Below are 22385 nucleotides of genomic sequence, written 5' to 3'. Positions count from 1 at the left end.
TCCCCACCGCTACCCCCCCCCCCCCCCCTCGCCCTGTTCTCCCCTTTGCCTCTTACACTTTCACCTGTGCATGTCACTGCCAGTTGTGATATGCACAGTATACAAATCTTGCCGCTGACGTCCCCTCTCAACTTAGGACTCCAACGGCTGCTGCTAGTTATTGTGATCTACATCTACATCTACATTTATACTCCGCAAGCCACACAACGGTGTGTGGCGGAGGGCACTTTACGTGCCACAGTCATTAGCTCCCTTTCCTGTTCCAGTCGCGTATGGTTCGCGGGAAGAACGACGTGCGCGCTCGAATCTCTCTAATTTTACATTCGTGATCTCCTCCGGAGGTATAAGTAGAGGGAAGCAATATATTCGATACCTCATCCAGAAACGCACCCTCTCGAAACCTGGACAGCAAGCTACACCGCGATGCAGAGCGCCTCTCTTGCAGAGTCTGCCACTTGAGTTTGCTAAACATCTCCGTAACGCTATCACGCTTACCAAATAACCCTGTGACGAAACGCGCCGCTCTTCTTTGGATATTCTCATCTCCTCCGTCAACCCGACATGGTACTGATCCCACACTGAAGAGCAATACTCAAGTATAGGTCGAACGAGTGTTTTGTAAGCAACCTCCTTCGTTGATGGACTACATTTTCTAAGGACTCTCCCAATGAATCTCAACCCGGCACCAGCCTTACCAACAATTAATTTTATATGGTCATTCTACTTCAAATCGTTCCGCACGCATACTCCCAGATATTTTACAGATGTAACTGGTACCAGTGTTTGTTCCGCTATCATATAATCATACAATAAAGGACCCTTCTTTCTATGTATTCGCAATACGTTACATTTGTCTATGTTAAGGATCAGTTGCCACTCCCAGCACCAAGTGCCTATCCGCTGCAGATCTTCCTGCATTTCGCTGCAATTTTCTAATGCTGCAACCTCTCTGTATACTACAGCACCATCCGCGAAAAGTCGCATGGAACTTCCGACACTATCTACTAGGTCATTTACATATATTGCGAAAAGCAATGGTCCCATAACACTCCCCTGTGGCACGCCAGAGGTTACTTTAACGTCTGTAGACGTCTCTCCATTGAGAACGACATGCTGTGTTTTATTTCGCTAAAAACTCTTCAATCCAGCCACACGGCTGGTCTGATGTTCCGTAGGCTCTTACTTTGTTAACCAGGCGACAGTGCGGAACTGTATCGAACGCCTTCCGGAAGTCAAGGAAAATGGCATCTACCTGGGAGCCTGTATCTAATAGAAATCTTACAGATGTGGCGTCTCTGGCGCCGTTTTCCGATTGACGGCTCAAGCGGCGACTTGCGTCGCTTGCGCCTTAAGTCGGCGATTCGTGTTACAGTTCATGATCAATTTGTTCCGAGATCTAAACTTCAGTAGCACACTGTAATGAACACTAACTACGGTACGTTTTGAAAGCTTCGCCTGCGGTAACTGGCTAGCGAGCCAGCGGCTGCCCCTCGCGCCTACGCAGCGGCCGGGCTGCCGAGACGCCCTGTGCGGAGAGACGCGCGCCGTTTAGGAGAGGACGGCCCGCAAAGCAAACACTCGCTGCCCCGCTCTCGCGCGGCCGGCGTCTCGAGACCGCGCCGACGCAGCGCGCCGCTTTTAGGCTGGCCGCGTCACCGCTTCGACGCCTCTTACACACACACTCATCTGGCGAGCTGGCGGTGCCAGGAGATGGAACGAACACCGCACGACGAAGCAGTCGCAGCCACACCGTGTTTAGAGGTCTTGACACTGCAAGTTTGTTACGAAGAAACTTTTTCAAGCACAAAACGATTGTGGAAAAGTCACAGGATTTGTTCAGACCAGTCCTCGCCACAAAGGAAGGTACAGTAATAAAATTAATCCTTTAATTCTTATCACAGATACGTCCTCCAAATAAAATTTCGAGCATATTGATACCGACTTCAGACAAGTCGATTAATTAATTAACAATTCATCAAACTTAATTACTGAAGTGATACTACTAAATTAATTTCCCCTTGTCTGAAGATGCTACCAAGGTATTGTCTACACAGACGACCACTGGTTGGAGGGGGCAGGACAAATTTAAGATTCCCCATTTAATTTACGCTACTGGCCATTGAAATTGTTACACCAAGAACAAATGCAGGTGATAAACGGCTATTCATTGGACAAATATATTATACTAGAACTGACATGTGATTACATTTTCACGTGATTTGGGTGCATAGATCCTGAGAAATCAGTACCCAGAGCAACCACCTCTGGCCATAATAACGACCTTGATACGCCTGGGCACTGAGTCAAACGGGGTTTGGATCACGTGTACAGGTACAGCTGCCCATGTAGCTTCAACACGATACCACAGTTCATCAAGAGTAGTGACTGGCGTATTGTGACGTATTGCTGCTAGTTATTTTGATCTACATCTACATCTACATTTATACTCCGCAAGCCACACAACGGTGTGTGGCGGAGGGCATTTTACGTGCCACTGTCATTACCTCCCTTTCCTGTTCCAGTCGCGTATGGTTCGCGGGAAGAACGACTGTCTGAAAGCCTCCGTGCGCGCTCGAATCTCTCTAATTTTACATTCGTGATCTCCTCGGGAGGTATAAGTAGGGGGAAGCAATATATTCGATACCTCATCCAGAAACGCACCCTCTCGAAACCTGGACAGCAAGCTACACCGCGCCCGCATCTCGTGGTCGTGCGGTAGCGTTCTCGCTTCCCACGCCCGGGTTCCCGGGTTCGATTCCCGGCGGGGTCAGGGATTTTCTCTGCCTCGTGATGGCTGGGTGTTGTGTGCTGTCCTTAGGTTAGTTAGGTTTAAGTAGTTCTAAGTTCTAGGGGACTTATGACCACAGCAGTTGAGTCCCATAGTGCTCAGAGCCATTTGAACCATTTGAAGCTACACCGCGATGCAGAGCGCCTCTCTTGCAGAGCCTGCCACTTGAGTTTGCTAAACATCTCTGTAACGCTATCACGGTTACCAAATAACCCTATGACGAAACGCGCCGCTCATCTTTGGATCTTCTCAATCTCCTCCGTCAACCCGATCTGGTACGGATCCCACACTGATGAGCAATACTCAAGTATAGGTCGAACGAGTGTTTTGTAAGCCACCTCCTTTGCTGATGGACTAGATTTTCTAAGGACTCTCCCAATGAATCTCAACCTGGTACCCGCCTTACCAACAATTAACTTTATATGATCATACCACTTCAAATCGTTCCGCACGCGTACTCCCAGATATCTTACAGAAGTAACTGCTACCAGTGTTTGTTCCACTATCATATAATCATACAATAAAGGATCCTTCTTTCTATGTATTCACAATACATTACATTTGTCTATGTTAAGGCTCAGCTGCCACTCCCTGCACTAAGTGCCTATCCGCTGCAAATCTTTCTGCATTTCGCTACAATTTTCTAATGCTGCAACTTCTCTGTATACTACAGCATCATCCACGAAAAGCCGCATGGAACTTCCGACACTATCTACTAGGTCATTTATATATATTGTGAAAACCAATGGTCCCATAACACTCCCCTGTGGCACGCCAGAGGTTACTTTAACGTCTGTAGACGTCTCTCCATTGATAACAACATGCTGTGTTCTGTTTGCTAAAAACTTTGCAATCCAGCCACACAGCTGGTCTGATATTTCGTAGGCTCTTACTTTATCAGGTGACAGTGCGGAACTGTATCGAACGCCTTCCGGAAGTCAAGGAAAATGGCATCTGCCTGGGAGCCTGTATCTAATATTTTCTGGGTTTCATGAACAAATAAAGCGAGTTGTGTCTCACACGATCGCTGTTTCCGGAATCCATGTTGATTCCTACAGAGTAGACTCTGGGTTTCCATAAACGACATGATACTCGAGCAAAAAACATGTTCTAAAATTCTACAACAGATCGACGTCAGAGATATAGGTCTATAGTTTTGCGCATCTGCTCGACGACCCTTCTTGAAGACTGGGACTACCTGTGCTCTTTTCCAATCATTTGGAACCCTCCGTTCCTCTAGAGACTTTCGGTACACGGCTGTTAGAAGGGGGACAAGTTCTTTCGCGTACACTGTGTAGAATCGAATTGGTATCCCGTCAGGTCCAGTGGACTTTCCTCTATTGAGTGATTCCAGTTGCTTTCCTATTCCTTGGACACTTATTTCGATGTCAGCCATTTTTTTGTTTGTGCGAGGATTTAGAGAAGGAACTGCAGTGCGGTCTTCCTCTGTGAAACAGCTTTGGAAAATGGTGTTTAGTATTTCAGCTTTACGCGTGTCATCCTCTGTTTCAATGCCATCATCATCCCGGAGTGTCTGGATATGCTGTTTCGAGCCACTTACTGATTTAACGTAAGACCAGAACTTCCTAGGATTTTCTGTCAAGTCGGTACATAGAATTTTACTTTCGAATTCACTTAACGCTTCACGCATAGCCCTCCTCACGCTAACTTTGACATCGTTTAGCTTCTGTTTGTCTGAGAGGTTTTGGTTACGTTTAAACTTGGAGTGAAGCTCTCTTTGCTTTCGCAGTAGTTTCCTAACTTTGTTGTTGAACCACAGTGGGTTTTTCCCGTGCCTCACAGTTTTACTCGGCACGTACCTGTCTAAAACGCATTTTACGATTGCCTTAAACTTTTTCCATAAACACTCAACGTTGTCAGTGTCGGAACAGAAATTTTCGTTTTGATCTGTTAGGTAGTCTGAAATCTGCCTTCTATTACTCTTGCTAAACAGACAGACCTTCCTCCCTTTTTTTATATTCCTATTAACTTCCACATTCAGGGATGCTGCAACGGCCTTATGATCACTGATTCCCTGTTCTGCACTTACAGAGTCGAAAAGTTCGGGTCTGTTTGTTATCAGTAGATCCAAGATGTTATCTCCACGAGTCGGTTCTCTGTTTAATTGCTCGAGTAATTTTCGGATAGTGCACTCAGTATAATGTCACTCGATGCTGTGTCCCTACCACCCGTCCTAAACATCTGAGTGTCTCAGTCTATATCTGGTAAATTGAAATCTCCACCTAAGACTGTAACATGCTGAGAAAATTTATGCGAAATGTATTCCAAATTTTCTCTCAGTTGTTCTGCCACTAATGCTGCTGAGTCGGGAGGTCGGTAAAAGGAGCCAATTATTAACCTAGCTCGGTTGTTGAGTGTAACCTCCACCCATAATAATTCACAGGAACTATCCACTTCTATTTCACTACAGGATAAACTACTACTAACAGCGACAAACACGCCACCACCGGTTGCTTGCAATCTATCCTTTCTAAACACCGTCTGTACCTTTGTAAAAATTTCGGCAGAATTTATCTCTGGCTTCAGCCAGCATTCTGTACCTATAACGATTTCAGCTTCAGTGCTTTCTATCAGCGCTTGAAGTTCCGGTACTTTATCAATGCAGCTTCGACAGTTTACAATTACAATACCGATTGCTGCTTGGTCCCCGCATGTCCTGACTTTACCCCGCACCCTTTGAGGCTGCTGCCCTTTCTGTACTTGCCCGAGGCCATCTAACCTAAAAAAAACCGCCCAGTCCACGCCACACAACCCCTGCTACCCGTGTAGCCGCTTGCTGCTTGTAGTGGACTCCTGACCTATCCAGCGGAACCCGAAACCCCACCACCCTATGGCGCAAGTCATACGAGGCCGTTGGGATCCAGCACGGCGTTCCGTATTACCCTCCTGAACCCACCGATTCCATATTCTGCTAACAGTCATTTGATCTCGACTAACGCGAGCAGCAATGTCGCGATACGATAAACCGCAATCGCGATAGGCTACAATCCTACCTTTATCAAAGTCGGAAACGTGATAGTACGCATTTCTCCTCCTTACACGAGGCATCACAACAACGTTTCACCAGGCAACGCAAGTCAACTGCTCTTTGTGTATGAGAAATCGGTTGGAAGCTTTCCTCATGTCAGCACGTTGTACGTGTCGCGTCGGCCGGTGTGGCCGAGCGGTTCTAGGCGCTTCAGTCTGGAACCGCGCGACCGCTACTGTCGCAGGTTCGAATCCTGCCTCGGGCATGGATGTGTGTGATGTCCTTAGGTTAGTTAGGTTTAAGTAGTTCTAAGTTCTAGGGGACTGATGACCTTAGATGTTAAGTCCCATAGTGCTCAGAGCCATTTGAACCATTTTTGTACGTGTCGCCACCGGTGCCAACCTTGTGTGAATGCTCTGAAAAGCTAATCATTTGCATATCAGAGCATCTTCTTCCTGTCGGTTAAATTTTGCGTCTGAAGCACGTCATCTTCGTGGTGCAGCAATTTTAATGGCCAGTAGTGCAATTACTGAAGTGATTTTACTAAATTAATCTTCCCAACTCTGCAGATGCTACCGAGGTATTGTCTACATAGAGAACCACTGGTTGGAGAGGGCAGGACAAATTTAAAATTCCCCACTTAATTCATATAGGAAACGTCCAAGATGGCGATATCTGCAAATCAATACTGTCTTTTGGATTTGGTACATTCTTAAAGACAATCGCATCATCTGCAAACAGCCCTAGAGAGCTTCTGACGCTTTTTACTTCATAATTTATGTACATTGTAAACAGCAACGCTTCCATCACACTTCCTTGGGATAGCGCAGAATTACCTTTACACCTGTCGATTTTGCTCCGTTAAAAGCGATATGTTGAGTTCTGCCTGCAACGAAGTCTTGAATCCAGTCGCAAATCTGGTCCTCTACTCGGTAAATTCGTGTATTTTTCAAATTTCAAATCCATTCCTGAAGTCAAGGAACACGGCTTGAACCTGAACGCCGCCTTGGATCTCATGGAGGAACAGAGCGAGCTGAGTTTTGCAACATCTATGTTTGCAGAATCCACGTTGAATTTTACAGAGGAAATTTTCGTTCTCCAAAAAGTCACAATTCTTGAGCGTACACATATTCCATAACTCTACAACAGATTGACGTTAAGGGTATAGGACTATTCTTATGTAAATCTGTCCTACAACCCTTCTTGAAAACGGGAATGACTTGCACTTTTTTCCAATCGCTAAATACCGTTATTTGCTCCATCGATCTGCGATAGAGTGATGGTAACAAGCGAAGCAGTTTCTTTCGAATAATCATAGTAGGCTACTATAAGCATCTCAAATGGTTCTAATGCCTTTCGGCTACTAAGTGATCGTAGTTGCTCTTCTGTTCCGCGATCGGTTATCTCAGTATCTACTTGGATGCAGGCAGTGGGACGGAGTGAGCGTCCTTCACAAGTTCTTTCGGGACAGACCTGGGAATCTGTGTGGCCACAGTTCGTAGAGGCACGTGACACGTGTGCACGAGCAGTGTCCAGTTGAAAAATGGCAGCATGATACTGTCGCCAGAGAGGTAACACTTGAGGACACGGTATGTCCGTGACGTACCGCTGTGCCATCAGAGCTTCCTGAATCACTACCAACCGTGAACTCAAGGCAGGCCCTGTGGCTCCACACACAATGACGCTGGGAGTGCCACAGTTCTTCCTTTCAACACAATGGAAGACTGGGATCTATATTCATGTCGTCTCCACACTTACCGACAAAGGTCAGCCACGTTATTGCGGAACCGCGATTCGTCACTGAAAACCGCGTCGGTGTACATCAGCAGTCGAGGCTTCCAGGTCACAGCAACACTCCAAATGCTGCCGCCGCGGGGTGGCGGGTGCATTTTTAAATATGAACATTCCTCGCTTTTACATGATCCTGAAAACTATTTTTGCGGTCAGCCAGAAAGCGATTTCCACTCAATAAGTCCGCATTCTTTTCGTGCTCACTGAAAGAAAATATTTCTGCCCTCTGTTTACTCAGAGGCATCAGGAACTAAGACTTTAAATAAAAGCTATGAGTTCTAACTGATTTATACACTGAAGTGCCAAACAAACTGGTATAGGCATGCGTATTTAAATACACATATATGTAAACCGGCAGAATACGGCGCGGTGGTCGGCAACGTCTATATAAGACAAGAAGTGTCTGGCGCAGTTGTTAGATCGGTTACTACTGCTGCAATGGCGTGTTATCAAGAGCCGGCCGTGGTGGCCGAGCGGTTCTAGGTGCTACAGTCTGGAACTACGCGACCGCTACGGCCGCAGGTTCGAATCCTGCCTCGGGCATGGATGTGTGCGATGTCCTTAGGTTAGTTAGGTTTAAGTCGTTCTAAGTTCTAGGGGACTGATGACCAAAGTAGTTAAGTCCTCAGAGCCATTTGTTATCAAGATTTGAGTGAGATTGAACGTGGTGTTATGGTCGGCAAACGAGCGTCGGGACACAGCTTTTCCGAGCTAGCGATGAAGTGGAGATTTTCCCGTACGACCATTTCACGAGTGTACCGTCAATACCAGGAATTCGGTAAAACATCAACTCTCCGACATCGCTGCGGCCAGAAAAAGATTCTACAAGAAAAGGACCAACGACGACTGAAGAGAATCGTTCAACGTGACAGAGGTGCAACCCTTCCCCAAATTGCTGGTCATCAACGAGTGTCAGCGTGCGAACCATTCAACGAAAAATCATCGATATGGGCTTTCGGAGCCGAAGGTCCACTCGTGTACCATTGATGGCTGCACGACGCAAAGCTTTGCGCCTCTCCTGGGTCCGTCAACACCTACGATGGACTGTTGATGATTGGAAACGTATTGCCTGGCCGCGTTTCAAATTGCATCGAGCGGATCGACATGTACGGGTATGGAGACGATGTCATGAATTCACGGACCCTGCATGTCATCAGCGGACTGTTCAAGCTGGCGGAGGCTCTGTAATGGTGTTGGAGTGATATGCGTCCCCTTATACGTCTAGATACGACACTGACAGGTGACACATTTGTGCATTCTGTCTGATCACCTCTACCCATTCATGTCCATTGTGCATTCCGACGGACTTGGGCAATTCCAGCAGGCGAATGCGATACCCTACACGTCCACAACTGCTACAGAGTGGCTCCAGGAACACTCTACTGAGTTTAAAGACTTCAGCTGGCCAGAAAACTCTCCAGGCATGAACATAATTGAGCATATCTGGAATGCCTTGCAACGTGCTATCCAGAAGAGATTTCCATCCTCTCGTATTCTTACGGGTTTATGGAGAGTCCTGTGAGATTCGTGGTGTCAATTCCCTCCAGCTCTATTTCAGATATTAGTCGAGTCCGTCACGTCCTGTTGCGGCACTTCTGCGTGCTCGCGGGCGCCCTACAAGCTTTTCAATGTATATTCATTAAAAGATCACACACACAAATGTAATAACCTTCCCGATAATAATAATGATTTCCCTATCATAAACAATAAGCACTATAAGCTATTCAGAGGCAGCCTCTACGGTAAGTTCCAATTAAAATGGTCCATTGCCCTGACTTCTAATCATCATAGTTAATTGCTCGTCATAAAAGTGGAAAATAATCTCACCATTTGCCACGTGGTTTTGTCAACATTACGAGTGTCACATAAACAATTACTTCCGTGAAAACTAAGCGATCCGCGACGGTGTACAGTCCGTGCGAGTTCATTTCCTATTTTTATCGAAACGTTTGGTAGGTGCCTGGTTGTGACGTCATCCAAGACAGAGTGTATGCCGGCGATTGAGTGACGTGGACAGATTGATAGCTCGATGCGAAGTGTCTCTCTCTACTGCCCCTCTAGCCGTATTTATATATGGGCGTAGCGGACGGACGAACGGTAGCTCTCCTATCAACCGCTCTAGGCGCAGTCTGCAGCATCTTAATTGCCGCTTTCTCCGACACGTATTTTTTAATAGCTCTGTCGTGAAGCAGTTAACAACCTTCATAATTTTTATATGAATGAAGTTAAATTGGCTTTAGTTACTGAAGAAGTTTTAGCTCGATTGCATTTGAATATTGCCGCCTATGATTTTTAGAATGGAACCGACAGTAGAACATGACCTCTGAACTACTTTTTTAAGAGTCCTTGTACTGATTGTTATTTATACTCAAGTCCTGGAACTTGGTACAGATGTATAATTTAATGAATGTAATCGAGTGTGTTTCTATCATAAATATAAATGATACTTAATCTAGAATGAGAACTTCTATGAAGTTTGGAAGGTCGGAGACGAGGTACTGGTAGAAGTGAAGCTGTGAGGACGGAGCGCGAATCGTGCTTGGGTAGCTCAGATGGTAGAGCACTTGCCCCCGAAAGGCAAAGGTCCCGAGTTCGAGTCTCGGTCCGGCAGTTTTAATCTGCCAGGGTTTCACATCAGATGCTTAATCTATTATGAATAAGGACGTTTCTGTTCCAAATTTAGTTTTTAGTAAATTACTTGAAAACTATTAGAGGTAGCTTAATGGAGTCACGTAGTCAATGTTTTTATATCAAACTGAGGCTACGTACGAATTTTCATCCTTCTGTGCCTAATGTTTAGCGTCTTCAATTTTTCGTAAAAACGCCAATTTTGACCAAAATATTGCACCAATTAAGTTGAGACTCGTAACTTTTGAATGGGACATACACTTGCACATTCTGAACAGTTTTTGGCTTTCTGCCTTCATTATTAAGCGCCACTTATTTTTTTCTTAAAACAATATATTTGGCGAAGCGTATTCACCTGATCATTTGGAGATTTAACAATTTTAACATTAATTTACTGAAGCATATGTTATCAGAGTCTGAAAAAATTAACTTGTAGTTTAACTCTTAGATTGTGGAGCAATTCTTTGTATGCTAACCACAGGTGCATTATGACGTGGCGCTAGTAGCTATAAACTGGGTAAGTCCTGGCACACTTGCTCACCTCTGTATCTCTCAAATAATACAGCGCTTGTTTCCCCAAACCGTTTGTGTTGTGGTGTTAACTGCAGTCTGCGCATGGGACGGTAAATCCCTGCTGCTAGTCCCACAGTGAGCCCACTTTCCGGCTATGTGGGATGCTGATAACGCTGCCTCGCACAGGTACGCAGTATCGAGATGTCTTTCACAGTGATCGCTCAGGATCTGATGATGTTGACGTCCCATACCAGGCTTTGATACAACACTAAACACTTACAACAATAACGCAGTCTGGTGGCCAGCGTGTCACAGAGAATTCCAACTTACCCGTCGAAGGCGTGTACGTGTATGGAGTCACACTTACATAATTTTCTGTGAGGAAACATTTAAAAATCCAACTTGACTATTACTGTGTGCCACATTTACATTCTGAAATTGTTAAAGTAGAGGGAAGCCTCATTTGCATCCTAACCTGGCCATGCCTCACACAGAAGCGGCGCGTTTGTCCTGTTTGTTTGCTGTGCGGGCTGAAAGGCATTATTGTCATCAGCAAAAAATTTTACGTTACAGGATATTTTACTTTCATATCCTGTATAATAATCATTACATGTAACGATACTGCATCCTCACACACTCCCTGTTAGTGACGCTCGATGCACAGGACAATATTATTTCGCAGATTTACTCAGAAACGTTTATTGGAGGACCCGGACTAATTCTCTGCTGTTATAGTATGAAGTTACCTGTAGTTAAAATAACGGTCGCTGGGCTCGATTTGACCTGCAGGACAGGGTTAAAATTGTCACTACTCTGATTTCGCTAAGAAATGCGTTAAAGCAGTTCAGCTGCTTTTAGGAAGACTCTCAGATCCAGCCATCACACAGGAAAATGAGAACTGCATGCAGTCATTAGATCGCTACCAACTCGTTCCTAGCATTGCCTGCCGATAACATCCTCCTAAAATAGAGCAGGGTAACAGTTCAAAGTCAAAAGAGAAATAAGTTATCGAAAAATACCCAAACTTCGAGTTTTCAGGAAAAAAGGAGCTCAAATTTATTGGCTGAATTTGATATAGCCATGTCTGACACTCTGAACAAAAACCATCTCCAACCATTCAGTGGCTCCAATTTCTGATGTGCGATGACTCCCTACAGAATACATTACCGTTTATTAAATTGCAACTCTTACTCATATCACCGGCAACTGACTAAGTCAGATTCAACATCCTTGCATGGAAATTAACTTTCAATTTCCTGAAATTTTCTGGCAGATTAAAACTGTGTGCCGGACTGAGATTCGAACTCGGGACCTTTGCCTTTCGCGGGCAAGTGTTTTGGAAGGTAGGAGATGAGGTACTGGCAGAATTGAAGCTCTGAGGACGGGTCGTGAGTCGTCTTCGGTAGCTCAGATCGTAAAGCACTTGCCCGTGAAAGCAAAGGTCCCGAGTTCGAGTCTCGGTCCGGCACACGGTTTTAATCTGCCAGGAAGTTTCGTATTAGCGCACACTCCACTGCAGAATGAAAATCTCATTCTTTCAAATTCCTGTCAGCTTTCTTCGTAGCAGAATAGCTTAGTAACACATAACTTATAATGTTCTCCAGTCCAAAGGGCTCACGACAGGCCCATGAAAACTGTGTGGCACTCAGGCCTTTGAACCAGTCAAGTTCAGCGACAGAACACAAGCAGTCAATTGATTATTTTTCACTCATGTTAACAGCATTCCTTTGCAAAATGCTGCATCGTGCCTGGGCTTTTCAAAGGTTTATTTTAAACGAGGTCTGGAAAGCTTCAGCTATCAAGAGAAAATCCTCCGCCCATAAGCCAGCATCGTAGGCTCCGCCCACAATCCATTTACAAGGATTACGACTACCACGTCGTTTATTTGCAGTTGTAGCTCCCTACAAAAGAAGTAAATGGGTACATCTGAAAGGATAGAAAGGACGGGATGAGATGAGGTCGACGTGTATTAGCTGAGAGTGCGGATCTGCGTGATGCAGAAGCGACGCCACTATGTCGTGTGCGGTGCCAGCGGGGAGCCTGGAAATTAGTCTGCGCGGCGGAGCATGCGGCCTCTGGAGAGAAAAAAAAAACCTGGAGCGAGGCTAGCGAAACGGCGCCGCAGCGCTGGAAAGTCTCCTGGAAATCTACGTTGGTCAACACAAGTGGCCGCAGACGGAGCGACCGCGGGCGCCACAGTGCAACTGCGGTACTGTAGTCGGTCAGGCTTTTGTCTAACGAGGAGAACACGGCAAGTGCCATGATCTGATTTCCCAGAAACTTGCTCAGTGGAAGAGGAGTGAAAATAAACGAACACGTTTCTCGGCTTATCTGTAGATACTCGACCGATTCTGAAAAAAACGATGGTCAACGTTTTCGAGGTATTTCGAGAGGTACATGCCTTTTACCGTGCGATATTGTCAATGTAATGGTGGCACAGTATCTTGTAGCTTGTTAATTTGCGGAACCCCATTATTACTTTCAGTTTTGTTTTTATGTATTACCCATGTCTGTAGTATAACGTTGTCCTTCTCACCTACGAACTTTATGTCAGACGAATAAATTTTAAAAAATGAGTAAATTATTTGAAATTTTTTTCAGTGAAATTCCTGTAGTGTATGTTGATTTATAACCAACCGCAAGCGCCAGTTTTCGGAAAAGCGATGCATTGTGACGGTTTGCAGCGAAATTATTGCCAATGCGCGAAATCTTCACCGGTGTTAACGACGCTTTTTTCCCAGTGAGATTCATACGAAGAAATGTCACATTGGCAAACCTGCCCTTGCGTGATGCTTGTGGTGTTCGGAATATCTGTGTTTCTAATGTTTCTCCGATCGGTATCGACCAAGTAAATGCACCAAATCTTGCTGAAAAGTGAACATATAAGTAAATTATAACCATTAATACAAGAATGAAATATCAAGACGATGAGAATGTAATAAGATTGTAACCTCTCAGCCTACGATACACACATAATAAATGTATGACCCTTACTCCGAAATCCAATTGTAATTTTACAGTTAATATAATGTCGTTGTATCCCAAAATTTGATATGAGACGTTCGTGTTGTAACCATCGCCGGACGTGGATAGATAAATGAAGACACCGGCGGCGGTGGGGTGAGTGCACTGCTGTAGCCTGTTGTGGGGTTGTGAACCACTGAGCGCTACGGCGGGGACGAAGCCTCGCCGTCGTTTCTAGGTCCCCAGTTCGATACAATACAAAGTACAATACAATGTTGCTGCATGTGCTGCGAGAGCACTCATAAATATTAAGGAATAGACTGAATATTATCAGAGAAATTCTGATGCTTTCAAGTGGTTCTTGTCAAATAAATTTTTGTTGTGGTGATGGCCGATATAATCATTGGAAATATGTAACAGTCTCAGGTGTCCTACCTTACCTGTGTTTCAAACAACTTAAAGTGGCGTAATACTTGCGATGTATTAGGACGTCCGACACGTTGCGTTTTATCGCTGTCACCTGCCGTCGCTGTCAATACATTCCATATCCTGGTTTAACTTCGGACCACTCAGAGAGATTACTTGTGTGCCTGCCGCAGGAAGGCAGGCGGTGGACCGTCGATCCATATACTACGCGCCGTGAAGTCTCACAGAGTGCTTTTCTAATACCGTCCCATCATAAAAGCCTAAAGTAATTTATCCTTTATGCTGCTCAAAAACTACAATCATTTTTCTTTTTTTGGTACAGTTCACACCTTTAATTATCAGACCAGGTGATTATTGAAATACCGATACGTTGATAGCTTCTCCCTCCTCAGGCATTCACTATAACTCAATTCTCTCTCTCTCTCTCTCTCTCTCTCTCTCTCTCTCTCTCTCTCTCCCACACACACACACACACACACACACACACACACACACACGCGCGCGCACACGCACACACATACATACATACCTAATATACAGGACACGCCAGGGTGGACTGATGCAGAACTACCTACGAAACTGGCGAACAAACAATCAGCAGAAGCCGATTTTCATTTATTCTTATACCAGTATTTGTCATATTATTTTAGATAACACACGGTCCAAATATACGTATTAAAAGTTATACCACCAAAAAAAATTGCATTTACTGAGGTAAACAAGGTCAAAATGCAGTTAGAAACGGGTCCGCAGCTCGTGGTCGTACGGTAGCGTTCTCGCTTCCCGCGCCCGGGTTCGATTCCCGGCAGGGTCAGGGATTTTCTCTGCCTCGTGATGACTGGGTGTTGTGTGATGTCCTTAGGTTAGTTAGGTTTAAGTAGTTCTAAGTTCTAGGGGACTGATGACCATAGATGTTAAGTCCCATAGTGCTCAGAGCCAGAGCCAGTTACAAACGGCAGCGAATAGTCCCAACGTGTAGACAGTTCATCGTTTGTAAATCTCAACTTGAGGGGAGAAAAATAAAAGATATACTCACTGATCAAGGGCTGTGACGAGTTTTGAGGAATACGTAACTTCTGTTGTTGCCATGTTAAAATCTGCTTTTTTGTGGAAACACAGCAGAATTTAGAAATATTCATCTCACTAACATCATAATTCAGTTGAAATTGCGACAGAATTCTCAGATAGTGTAATACTAAATTAACAACTGATTACAAGTCAGGTTAATACTGTATGAAACAGTCCATTCCAGTATAAAAATAAACCTGTAACTTCTTCCCTTACATTGTTACAAAACCCACAGCTGTTCTCGTTTCACCAGCTATCGATGGCCCTCAATAATTACATTATTTCACTGACAAAATCAGTAGTCGCTGGAATATCGCGGTAGATATAGAAGTTTTGCACATTAATCATATACGGAACACACTGGTGTTTGCGCGCTGTCATGTGTCAAAATCGTGTTTCGATACCTCAAACTATTTATGAAATACGGGGAGTTAAAGAATTTTTCATTCTAGTTTTCACTGACACACGAGTTTATGACGGAGCGCTTTACATACATTCAATTTTCTCGAGATTGGAAACAGTGGTGTCCTTCCAAGTTAAAAAAATAATTCAGGATATTATGCACATTTAATACGCAGCGACACGTAACCTAACACGTACTAAACACAAATTCATAGCGATACTTATGGAATGTAGTCGAATTAAGACGGGTGATGTTGAGGGAATTAGATTAGGAAATGAGACATTTAAAGTAGTAAAGGAGTTTTGCTATTTGGGGAGTAAAATAACTGATGATGGTCGAAGTAGAGAGGATAGAAAATGTAGACTGGCCATGGCAAGGAAAGCGTTTCTGAAGAAGAGAAATTTGGTAACATCGAGTATAGATTTAAGTGTCAGGAAGTCGTTTCTGAAAGTATTTGTATGGAGTGTATGGGAGTGAAACATGGACGATAAATAGTTTGAACAAGAAGAGAATAGAAGCTTTCGAAATGTCGTACTACAGAAGAATGCTAAAGATTGGATGGGTAGATGACATAACTAATGAGGAGGTATTGAACAGAATTGGGGGGAAGAGGAGTTTGTGGCACAACTTGACTAGAAGCAGGAATCGATTGGTATGACATGTTCTGCCACATCAAGGGATCACCAATTTAGTATTGGAGGTCAGCATGGAGGGTAAAAATCATAGAGAAAGACCAAGAGATGAATACACTAAGCAGATTCAGAAGGATGTAGGTTGCAGTAGGTACTGGGAGATGAATAAGCTTGCACAGGATAGAGTAGCATGGAGAGCTGCATCAAACCAGTCTCTGGACTGAAGACTGCAGCAACAACAACCTATTTTTCACTGTGAACTAATAAATTCCAGCAGCAGTTTACCTACTATCGATATATCACAATGACTATCACCATTAACGAAATGATAGGCGGTTCACCAGGAAGCTGACGAATTGAACTGTAAGATGTGCGAGAATGAGAATTTATTACCGAACAGCTTCCTTAAAATCGTTTGAGAGAGATCGCTGATCGGTCGACTTGCTCTTCACACTGGCATTTATACTGCAGTCACCCGCTGAAGCGCCCAGCACACGCTGGCAAGTACGCTTCCCTCCACTCGCTGCGTACTGGACAGTCAAAAGTCGCAACTTGTTTTAAACGCACTATAAAGCAGTCTTGTCACGAAGAATCAGAAAGGCGGATCGAGCGCCGTGCCACCTGCCGTACTTCGCTTAGTGTGTAGTACCCGCGAGGAGTGCTCGGCGTGCCGTAGCGTGAGTCACGGCACGGCTTATGGAAGAGCGGTCGCCGCCTGTGAGGCGGGCAGTGACGCCCGCCATGCGCCCAGCCACGCTTCCAGGCCTGACCTCACCCAGCGTTACGTCACGCGCACCGACAGCCGTGACGCCTCCCTGAAACGAGCGCCAGTCGCGCACAGCCGCTTTCATTCAACGAGTTCGCGATGCTGGTGAAGACTGTCTCGAGGAGAGTAGAACAGGGTGTATACGTGGACAAAGAAGAAAAATTCCCGGATTTCTCCCGGATTTCCCGGTTAAAAATACATTTTCTCCCGGGTGAAAACATACTTTTTCCCTGTTAACTGATAGTACATTTTCTCTCGGAACTGTATAAGTTATCCATCTTTTGAATAGCTATGGTTTTATACACAGGCGTAGAATTTCCTGGCGCTTTAGAAAACGAAACACAAGGGAAAAAAAAAAGTTTTGGAAAGATCTTTGATGTGCAGTAACATGTACGCAGCATATTTTCGTATTACGAAAGTATAAATACGAATTCTACCAAACACTGCATGTTACTTTCCGAAGCATTGAAATCGAGATTGCGATGCACTTTTGTAAGCCAGTCATAGCTCATGTCACGTGATTTTCACCAGCCGATGATACCAGGTATTCAGCGCTTATTACACGTGATGAAGTCAGCCATGCGGCCGGAGTGGCCGAGCGGTTCTAGGCGCTACAGTCTGGATCGCTACGGTCACAGGTTCGAATCCTGCCTCGGGCATGGATGTGTGTGATGTCTGTAGGTTAGTTAGGTTTAAGTAGTTCTAAGTTCTAGGGGACTGATGACCACAGCAGTTAAGTCCCATAGTGCTCAGAGCCATTTGAACCATTTTTTTGTTGCTACAAGAAAAGTAAAGCTTTCACTTATAATATTGGTCTATAAGATTAATACAGAATATACATAGCGTTGCTACAAGAAAAGTAAGGCTTTCTCTTATAATATTGGTCTATAAGATTAATACACTGGAAGAGAAGCTAAGCTTTCACATATAATGTTAGTCTTTTATGCGCGTATTACAATTTAAGATACATCACACAAATGTGCCATTAAAATTTTTAATAACGACATAAATGTCTTTTCCTCTGGGCTCGAAATTGATCTAAATGGTTCGTCATCAAAGAGTTTATTTTTAAATGAGATTCAAACGCTCTTTGATTTAAGATATTCATCGTACATTCTTGTACGTAGTTCAACTTGCGTAAAAGGAAATTTTCTTTGATAGTAACGCTTTTCAAACCAGCATTCGGGATATTTTCCCGCGACCAGTTAGAAATTGGTTCGTTTCTGCAATTGTCAGAGAGCGACAGATGACAGGCCTCACCGCGCTTACACAGCTACGATGTCGTAGGGAGTTGTATGTTCGTACATGTAAAACATTAAAAGATCTTACATTAGGTCATAGAAGAAACATGACATTCGAACCTGCGGCTGCTTACACAGCCAACAGCCACATTTCTGTAGCCTGAAGCGGGAGAAGGTACTACTCAACGGCGCATGCGCATGATTCCGCTTGTAAGTGCTAAAAAGAATCTAATGTAAAAAGTTGTGACGTCATGCTCATCGGAGGCAATTTGTTGTTACGAATCATTGCATATTCTTCCTAAAGCCTTTGACAAATTTTGCTGTTGGCAGACGCTTGTATGAGCACTTTGTTTTGTTGCTGTATATGGCGCATTTACTTTGCAGTTTTTTTACTCATTCATGTTTTATTGCTGAAGTATTATTCTGCAGTAGCGGGATACAGTAATATTCTTTGTTAGAGTATCGGTTCTTACCAGTCAAAATTACAAAAATGACTGAAAACAATGAAAAATTCCCGAAATTCTAAAATATTCCCGGTTTTCCCCCGGATGAAAAAAATCCCGGTTGTCCCGGGTCGTATACACCCTGCTAGAAGACAGCCGCTTCGGTCTTTCGCAGATCCGTTGAGTTGGCTGACAAATGATAGTAACGGCTATGAAAGGCATTAAACACGTAGTTATTTAGGGTTATGTCACACTAGGCTGGAGACTTAGTAAAGTGGAGTGTTCAGATAGTATTTTGTCGAGCAGCTTATCAGTAAACGTATTTAGTGGCTTACTTAACAGGATGGTGAACGCCCTCCAGGGCAGCCGACAGCGATAACGTGCCGCTTCCTAGACTCGGGTAGGCGCGCCGGCCCCGGATCGATCCGCCCGGTGGATTAACGACGAGGGCCGATGTGCTGACCAGCCTGGATATGGTTTTTAGGCGGTTTTCCACATCCCGCTGGGTGAATACCGGGCTGGTCGCCACGTTCCGCCTCAGTTACATGCGTCACAGACATTGACACACGTCCGCACTATTTCACGATTTACACTAGCCACAGACAGTTGGGGTAAAATGATTCCGTCCTGGGAGGTACGGGATGGCAGCAGGAAGGGCATCCGGCCACCCCTAACACTAACATTGCCAAATCCGTTGTAACCACGCCGACCCTGCGATCGCTGCGGGACTATGACGTAAGCGAAAGAAAGAAAGACTTAACAGGATGGTGAACGAATAGTTGACACATTTTCACGCTGAATAAGACTTGTGCCTCTAGTTATATTCCACTCAAATTTCGTTCCAACGTGTTTTGTTTCATCGAAATGCCGTCAGAGGTCCTGTTGTCGCAATATCCCCCGTCCCTTGTTTCGCAGATAGCGTTTCGCTATGGCCGAACGCGGAAGTTTATCTGTTCCGCAGCGTGTTAAGGCAGTTCTCCTTTATGATGAATTAAAAATGTCACAGGAACGCAGAGAAGATTTAGGGCAATATTCCACCACGTTGGATTTCATCAAGAAACACAACGCTTCGAATAACTAGAAAATAACAAGTAGGCAGTTTGTTGCAAGGGAAACGATCTCGAGCACAGACAGTTCGTTCTCCAGAAAAAGATCGCAGCGCTACGCGTCACTGTTCGACGAAGTACAGACAATACATCACGACGGGCAGCACGGGAGTGAGGATATCTCGTAGCTCTATGCAGAGAATTTTACGAAGTGATCTCAAGCGCTTCCCTTACAAAGTGACTGTGTTACTGAAGCTGACTGAGCAGAACAAACGAGAAGACTTGGGTACTCATTATGGCCGGAACTAAAAGATGAAATAATGTTAGACACGTGGTTCTCAGACGCAGCTTTTTCTGCCTCACTGGAACAGTAAACAAACAAAATGTTCGATTTTTGTGTAAAGAAACATCGCAAAATGTTCATGTTCATGAGAAAAACGACGCGTGGGTAAAAGTGATAGTGTGGGTAGCTCCGTACAGTCATGGTCTAATCAGACTAATGTTTTTCAATGAAACTGTGGCTGCTGACCGATACAAGACAACGTCGGAAAACGACATTGTGCCACATCTTCTTGCCACCCATCTTCCAACGAATACACATCGGTTTATGCAAGATGACGCAACACCTAATACGGCTAACGCTATGCTGAATTTTCTACAGGAAACATTCGGCCATCGCGTGATGTCCCACTGTTACAGCGCCATCATGGAGGACCATTTCGACCTCGCTCAAGTCCTAATTTCAACCCATGTGATTTTTTTTCCTTTCGTGAGGATAACTGAATGAGATACTGTTCACTTTCAGACCGCAGAATATTATGGAAAGCGCAATTGTGCAACGACATAAAAGAAGACTTGTGGCGCAAAGGTGTAAGCAGTATGTGTACTCGCCTTCTCGAGGCTGTCCGCTGCAATGGAACACGCGATGAACTGAAATGAGTTTCCATACTGCCTGTCTGTAAAATTTGAAATCTTTCTTTTCTGAAATAAAAATTGTTGTGACAGTACTAAATGTGTCAATTATTCGTGCGCCACCCTGTAGCAAACTGGAGAGTAAATATTCGAGCAGCTTCCGTCAGCCGAACCACTCGTCTGTGAATCCACACTTGACAAGACTACCCACACATCAGCTTAGCAGGGTTCCTTAATGGTGCACGTCATTCTGGTCTCTCTTATCAGTCTTTTCTGCGTGTTGTACAAAACGTTTTCCTGGCCGAGTCAAAACTGAATAGGAACTCAAGCTTTAAACGACCACCGACATCGTATTCGTCAGGGGCAACTACTGTCGCGGCTGTTATTATGCTGGCCTTTTATGACGGATAGACGACTCATGATTGGTTAGCGTACGTCATCATTCCGTTATGCCGCCAGCAAACTGTTTCTATGTCAGCGTTGGTGGCAGATACAGAAAAGTCAGTCGACGTTTTTACGTTCCTATGAGAAGGGTGGCGCCACCAACGCAGCCAGACGTAATGTTGACGTGGGTGGCGCCACCAACGCAGCCAGACGTAATGTTGACGTACGCCGACCAATCACATCTCCACTATAGACTATACAAGATCACCACGACAACATCCAAGACACTCACCTGCTCCTAATAGTCGAAAGCTCGAGTTCTTACTCAGATTTAATGGGGTAAGAGAGTTGAGAATAGTTTACACCAGGATGTTGTCGGGAGAAACACTACATGACTAAAAGTATCTAGCCACCTGCACTCTGAGCCGGCCAGTCCATCTACATCTACATCTATAATCCGCAAGCCACTTGACGGTGAGTGGCGGAGGGTACCTTGAGTACCCTATCGGTTCCCCCTTCTATTCCAGTCTCGTATTGCTCGTGGAAAGAAAGATTGTCGGTATGCCTCTGTGAGGGCTCTAATCTCTCTGATTTTATCCTCATGGTCTCTTCGCGAGATATACATAGGAGGGAGCAATATACTGCTTGACTACTCGGTGAAGGTATGTTCTCGAAACTTCAGCAAAAGCTACTGAGCTACTGAGCGTCTCTCTTGCACAGTCTTCCACTGGAGTTTATCTATCATCTCCGTAACGCTTTCGCGATTACTAAATGATCCTGTAACGAAGCGCGCTGCTCTCCGTTGGATCTTCTCTTGTAAGGTGCCAGGCAAATCCAACACCTTCCATGAAAACCCTGACATGATAAGCAAATCCAGTAGTATGTCACATAGCTCCGAATAAATCGTGACATTAAATTAACCAAAGTAATAAGAGTAACGAGTGAGCAAATGGAACGCCACAGACTAACACAAGAATGCCTAAATGCATGTCATACCTTCCCACCGTGAGACAGACGCAGTTCCGAGGGGAGAAACGAGAACAGAAGCCGAGAGCAGAACCGTGTTAAGCTAGAAGGCCCTACGATAAGGGACGGACACCCACGTCGCCAGCTAACCACCAGGACCATCCCCCAGCCCATGTTAAAAGCTAGAGCCCTCCAGAAGAACAGTATAGATCTTAGGATAACACTAGAAGGGCCACACCAGCCGCAAGTTTTAGCGTGAGACTTTTACGCGTCTCTGTTACCTTGCAAACTTTAAAAACATTGCCCCACCACGAAAACTATAACGTTTCTCATTGGATTGACAGAATTTTTGCAGGCGGAGCTTAAGGTTAACGCTGAGACCCTGATTGGTCAGATGAAAACACAGCTAGATAGTTTTTTTTTTA

At 44.7% G+C, this 22385-nt stretch overlaps 1 protein-coding gene and 1 non-coding gene across 3 annotated transcripts in view; one reads left to right on the top strand and one right to left on the bottom strand.

Annotated features, from left to right (window-relative positions):
- Nucleotides 1–22385, bottom strand: part of LOC124595638 (acyl-CoA Delta-9 desaturase-like) — a 666968-nt gene that overhangs the window by 599015 nt on the left and 45568 nt on the right. The window lies entirely within an intron of this gene.
- Trnas-cga lies at nt 10105–10179 on the top strand. Its single transcript has one exon. It is a non-coding gene; the product is annotated as a tRNA-Ser (tRNA).

Source organism: Schistocerca americana, chromosome 2 (assembly GCF_021461395.2).
Source record: "Schistocerca americana isolate TAMUIC-IGC-003095 chromosome 2, iqSchAmer2.1, whole genome shotgun sequence".
NCBI lineage: Eukaryota > Metazoa > Arthropoda > Insecta > Orthoptera > Acrididae > Schistocerca > Schistocerca americana.
Note: the sequence above shows the minus strand (reverse complement) of the source record. Positions and strands in the feature narration are given on the sequence as shown.